The sequence below is a fragment of the Lolium perenne genome, chromosome 5 (assembly GCF_019359855.2).
Source record: "Lolium perenne isolate Kyuss_39 chromosome 5, Kyuss_2.0, whole genome shotgun sequence".
Classification (NCBI taxonomy): Eukaryota; Viridiplantae; Streptophyta; class Magnoliopsida; order Poales; family Poaceae; genus Lolium; species Lolium perenne.
The window spans coordinates 219,490,994-219,497,311 of NC_067248.2; the positions used below are offsets into that span (position 1 = coordinate 219,490,994).

The 6,318-nt window shown below is 48.7% G+C and overlaps 1 long non-coding RNA gene across 1 annotated transcript; it reads left to right on the forward strand.

The window, feature by feature from the left end:
* The first annotated feature begins 3,153 nt into the window (after positions 1-3,153).
* Positions 3,154-4,756, forward strand: LOC139831089 (uncharacterized). The gene is made up of 2 exons (XR_011745512.1): positions 3,154-3,889; positions 4,239-4,756. It is a non-coding gene; the product is annotated as an uncharacterized lncRNA (long non-coding RNA).
* The last annotated feature ends 1,562 nt before the right edge of the window (positions 4,757-6,318 follow it).

Genomic DNA, 6,318 nt, shown 5'->3' on the forward strand with positions numbered 1-6,318 from the left:
CAACCCCGTCCCACAGGGGACGCACCGGGGACGCCGGACACACCGAAAAGCGAGGCGGGCTCCCACATGTCGGCGACTATTTGCATAAACCGTTGGTTCGCGCCTCTTTTCTCGTCGCTCCTTCCTTCCCGCGCCTCCCACCCCACCGCCGCCGCTGGATTTCCCGGCCGTTTGGGCGTCTGATCTCTGCTGAGAGTCGGCACCGTTGTCGCGGCTGGGGCCCCCGCCGGTTGTGCCGGCGCCGCCGCGTCGCCAGCGCGTCCCAGAACGCGCCGTCAAATCCGCCCCACCTCCGCGCACAGAAGGTGCTCGATGACTTGCTAGGTAGGCGCGATTGGCCGCTGTTTGTTGCGTCGTCTGCCTCGGCGCAATTTTAAACATTGATTTTGCTTTAGCCATGGACAGCGACGATGAGATGGTTGCCCTGCTGCTGGAGGACGAGCAAACCTTCGACGACGACGACCTGCGGGAGCATTTGCTGATCATCGCGTCCCTCCAGGACATGCTTGACGCTGAGGCGGAGAAGAGGAAGAGGCCGCGCCGTGGAGGATCAAGGCCGGGAAGAAGGAAGTCGAAGCCCCGGCAGAGGATGGAGGGGCATGCCATGCTGCACAACGACTATTCGCCGACGAGGCAACACATGCCGACAATTTTCGGCGCCGGTACAGGATGAGCAAGGGGCTGTTCATGAATATCCTCCACGGCGTTCGAGAGTTCAACCCCTACTTCAAGCTCAAGCTCGACGCTGTAGGCGTTGTCGGGTTCTCGTCGATTCAGAAGTGCACCGCCGCCATGAGGATGCTTGCATATGGAGCACCTGCCGATACACAGGACGACTACCTTCACATGAGTGAGTCTACTGCCATTGAGTGCATGTACAAGTATTGCCGAGCTGTGGTGGGAACGTTTGGTAAATACTATTTGAGAGGGCCAACTGAGGAAGAGACTGCAAGGATCATGGCACAAAATGCTGCCAGAGGATTTCCTGGAATGCTTGGAAGCATCGATTGCATGCACTGGGCATGGAAGAACTGCCCGTTTGCTTGGCAAGGTATATACAAAGGCCGTCATGGATATTGCAGTGTGGTGCTTGAAGCTGTGGCATATTATGACCTGTGGATTTGGCATTCTTTCTTTGGCATGGCGGGATCACACAATGACATCAACGTGTTGCAGCAGTCTCCGGTGTTCAGCAGATTAGTGGAAGGGCATGCTCCACCATGCAACTATGAGATCAATGGCCACGAATATACCAAAGGCTATTATCTAGCCGATGGTATATATCCAAAATGGGCCACTTTTGTCTAAACAATCTCGAATCCATCAGGTCTGAAGAATTCCCACTTTGTTACGCGACAGGAGGCTTGCAGGAAGGATGTCGAGCGGGCATTTGGTGTGCTTCAAGCACAATTTGCCATTGTCCAGTACCCTGCTCTAAGCTGGTCTCACGACCAAATGTGGGAGGTGATGCAGGCTTGTGTGATCATGCACAACATGATCATCGAGGATGACCGCAAGAATCATGCTAGGTCACATGTTGGTCCCTATGAGTGTGAAGGCCCTCTTGCGGAGGTTGATCATGAGTTGCCTGCAGATTTTGCTGATTTTCTCGCCATGCATGCAGAGATCCGTGACAGCAATGTGCATGAGCAACTTCAAGCTGATCTCGTTGAGCATTTGTGGAGGATCAAAGGAAATACCGTGGCACCTTGATGTAGCATCTAGCCCTATTTATTATATTTGTTTACTTGTTTTATTGTTTGTTGTAATTTAATTTGAAAATAATCCTCGCAAATATTTTTATTCATATGCTGTGACGCCCCGTTACGTCCGGCTAAGTCAAACGTAACGGAAACCGCCACTTCAGAGTTGCGCCAGGACCAGCCAAGGAGAACAGTAGCATGTACATAGTGGAAACTTTCACCGTTTGAAAGCGGTGTCCTTTATTACATCATCACACAAAGTGTCACTTTAACCGACGACTCAACCCCACCCACTTGATACACAAGCTATAAATGTATTCCTCATAGCCTTGGACATCGGCTTCCCCATACTCATACTCCACTTCAGCAAAGTCAAAGTCACCACAAGAGCCAGATTCATCATAAGCACCGGTCTCTACCTCCTCAGAGTTGTCATACATCACGGGTTCTGAAAACAACGGAGAAAGCAAGGCTGAGCACGTATAAAATACGTACTCCGCAAGTCGCCGGGGGTGGAGGGGTGGCGTGTGATTAAAAGGGCAAATAAAAACTCAACGGCTCGGTAGCCGTCCGACCGACAACACTTTTAGAGAATAATTCCCCGATTCCCCGTTTGTTGGAAAATCCATATTTTTATTTATGAAATCTGCTGGCGGCAGACAACGTGGGATCTTACATCCTGTGTTAGAGGAAGACCCACACGACGCACTTCCAAACCCGGAAGCTGGGAGTGATATCACATTTTACTCTGATCAGAGGTGTACTGCTTTGCCCATAGTGTCACTAGGTCGGTTTCGTTTATGCGCTACCACGGCGCACAACTAGACCAAGGGACCAAAACCTTTAGCCAGCCCGTACACTACCTCTGCTTTTCCGCCTTGCCTTATTCGCCAAAGGCCCGCGGGTCGAGACCCCTAACCGGCGGTCTCTCCCTAGGGTGACCGTACCTACCCGGCTACAGTCACCTTCTCACCCGTGCAGAGGTAGCTACTTGGCATGGTTAATCGGTTAAGCCCGTCCCATTCCAGGTCTATGGTCAGTACGGGTTGCGCCGCTTTTGAAGTAAGCGCCAGTTGGTTATATTTTTTATTAGATAATCCCTGTGTAGAGGAGCCTGACTTCCAAGGCAACCCTGACCGGGATGCTTCCACCAATTCCGGCTCCTCTACCCACCAAATATTTAAAACACAACCCTGTCCGGGTTTTGGTGACATACCTCATGCAAACCACCGGATCTGGTCCATTCGCCAAATCGGCGGATCTTTCCGATCCACTTCTCACATTTCATTTAGAAAACCAAAAGCTTTGTATTTGGTTCTCATGCGAGATTTGGGAATAAACCATAACCCATAAAACATTTTAGCAAAAACATAGGAGCCCGACAACTTGCCTGGCAGCGCTCCGACCGATTCGAAAGCACCGTCAGCGTCTCCTAAATTTCCATGATCGGCTCCTAATATTTATTCACCAGTATTCTCGGTATTTTAGCTAACTTACAAAATCAGTAGGCAGCGCATTTAAACAGGGCAAATCCATTTACATAGCTAACAAGCATATGCCATCGTGTTGTGAAATGGCATGCATACACACATCAGGCCAGAACGAATTTGCATGTCTATCTCCACCAAAGAAAAACAGTTTATTATTTGGTCCTGTGCAGTTGCGGTCAAAGCCGAGGCTAGCTACCCAGTACTAGTGTCCCTCTCGAGTACTCCATCTCTAATCCCCTGGTAGTGCTAAATCCGTCTCTCTCTCTCAGAACAGAGTAGCACCACCGCGCATCGACAGCTCGATCTACTACATTCGGCTGTCGCCGGCGCCGCCGCTAGTACCTACGAACTCCCCTCTTCCTCCTCTTCTCAATCCCCACACTCGCCGCCGCCGCCTGGAACGACATCGCCACCAACACTAGCGCCTTCGCCCCGGGTCCGACGGGCTCGCCGCCGTCCCCAACAACGACGACTCCTACCTTCCTCCTTGCGCTCTCCATCTATGCCGCCTCGTCCAACAAGGCACACGGCCATGCCCGACGGGGGGCGGCGGCCTTCACTGGCCGTACGGCTCGACGGCCATGGTCGTCGCCTACGTCGACGCCACCGGGGCCGGACCGAGACTCTCGCGGCCGAGGCAGCGCCACGGCCAGCGCGGTACCAGCGACACTCCTACTGCTAATCCTCTACCACAAGGTAAGGGCTAATCCCCTTTGTTCTTCCTTGCCATGCATCGGTATAGTACAATACTACTAAGAGTTGCAGGCATATTAGCAGAGCTTTGGACTGGATAGACAGTTAAGTGTAGCACTACCGTGAACTTATTCTAGGTCCTAATTAGTGTTACAAAGACCAAATCAAAACTAGTACAGCAGTAGTAATCAGAGGCAGGTTTCAGATTAACTTCCAGGTCAAGAACATGCAAGGCAAGATCTCCGATTAAATCTAGTTCTTACAGATTTTAGTGAAGTATGAAGAAGAGACACTAGGCATGCTAGTCACACTTTCTGAAATCTATCCATTCTTCTTTATTGCCACATTTCAGGAAATCAGAGCATGCACAAGCGCACACGGAGACTCTACAAGGATAGAGTAAAAGCAACATCAAGTGGCATTGCTACTGCTGTACCTGATCAAGCAGAGATGCCCAACACAGGAATGACTAGGTGAGGAGATTGGATGTGGTGGAGAAAGGGGTGGTCGGAGAGAGTGGAGTGTTTGGTCGAAAATGCTGAATAGTGAAATGGACGGTCTATTTATAGTAGGGAGAGGCTAGGTCGGTTTAGCACAATTTGTGCCAGGTGGGCTGCATGCACAGCTTTGATGTACATGCGTGTGTACACTTGTATCTCTTCTAGCTGTAATTTTTACAAGTGGATGAAAGTGAGCTGTTTGTGAGTTGGCTATTACCTTGCCACTAAGGAAGTGTGAGCAGGGACTTAATTGTAAATTTCGAAATTCTATTAGGGGCTGAAAAGTGAAACCGATGTATATGAACTTTGTAAGCAAATATTGCTAGGACTTTGGTGATTGAATTTTATTTAATATGGGTTTAGCGTGAAATCATGTTTAGCGACATGTGATCAATACTAATGTTGTAAAAACGGTGTTTTTAAATTTTGGGGTTTTCACATCCCTCCCCCCTTAAAAAAAAAATTCGTCCTCGAAATTTAGGGTCGCACCTCGAAAAGATGGGGATACTTTTCCTTTAGATCACCCTCTTTTTCCCATGTCGCTTCTCGCACTGGATGGTTTCCCCATCGCACCTTGCAATATCTAATTGTCCTATTCCTTAGTTTCTTTTCTTTTGTGTCGAGGATCCGATTAGGATGCTCTTCGTAGGTTAGTTCATTTTGGAGGGTTAGCTCATGTTCCGAGACCCGCTCCAACGGTGGGTTTACGCTCTTGCGTAGTTGGGAAACATGAAAAACATCATGCACCCCTTGCAAGTGTGGTGTTAATTCTATCTTATATGCAACCGTCCCTCTCCTTTTTAAGACCCGATACGGTCCAATATACCGGAGACTTAATTTTCCTTGTACACCGAAACGCTTGACCCCCTTCATTGGCGAGACTTTAAGATATACGAAGTCACCAGGCTGATATTGAATATCTCGACGCCCCTTGTCCGCATAACTCTTTTGCCTACTTTGGGCCGTATTTAATCTCTCTCTAATTACGCGGACTTTTTCCTCGGTTTCTCGGACCAAGTCGGGCGGTAGGAGTTTCTTCTCTCCGGTTTCTACCCAACATATTGGGGTTCGACATCTGCGACCGTATAAGGCCTCAAATGGAGACATACCAATACTAGCTTGGTAACTATTATTGTACACGAACTCGGCCAAGGGTAGATGCGTGCTCCATGAGTCACCAAAATCAAGCACACATGCCCTGAGCATGTCCTCAATAATTTGATTAACTCTCTCAACCTGACCACTAGTCTGCGGATGATACGCGGTACTAAATTCCAGCTTCGTGCCCAATGCTTCTTGCAATTTTTCACAAAACTTGGATGTGAACATTGACCCTCGATCTGACACAATTTTGGATGGTGTTCCATGTAGAGCCACAATCCTCTGAATATATAGCTCAGCTAGTTTTTCTCTGGAACATCCAGGGGCTAAAGGGATAAAGTGTGCAGATTTCGTGAGCCGGTCTATTATAACCCATATTAATTCTTCTTTTTTCTTGGTCTTGGGCAAACCGGTGATGAAGTCCATATGGATCTCATCCCATTTCCATTGAGGAATTGGGAGAGGTTGTAATAACCCAGATGGTCGTTGGTGTTCAGCCTTGACCCTCTTGCATGTGTCACACTCATCCACATATTGAGCAATTTCTCTCTTCATATTTCTCCACCAAAATGTGCTCTTAAAATCGCGGTACATTTTTGTGCTACCGGGATGTATGGTGTAGGGGGTGGTATGTGCCTCCCTAAGTATTGTTTGTTTAATCTCGGATATGTTTGGCACACATAGTCGGTTTTTATACCAGAGTGATCCGTCATGTTCTACTTGGAATTGTGAAGGTTGGCCATCTTGTATTCTACGCTTTTCCTCGCAGATGAATTCGTCCTTGACTTGGGTTTCCTTTATTTGGTCTAATAGATTGGGTACGACGGTTAA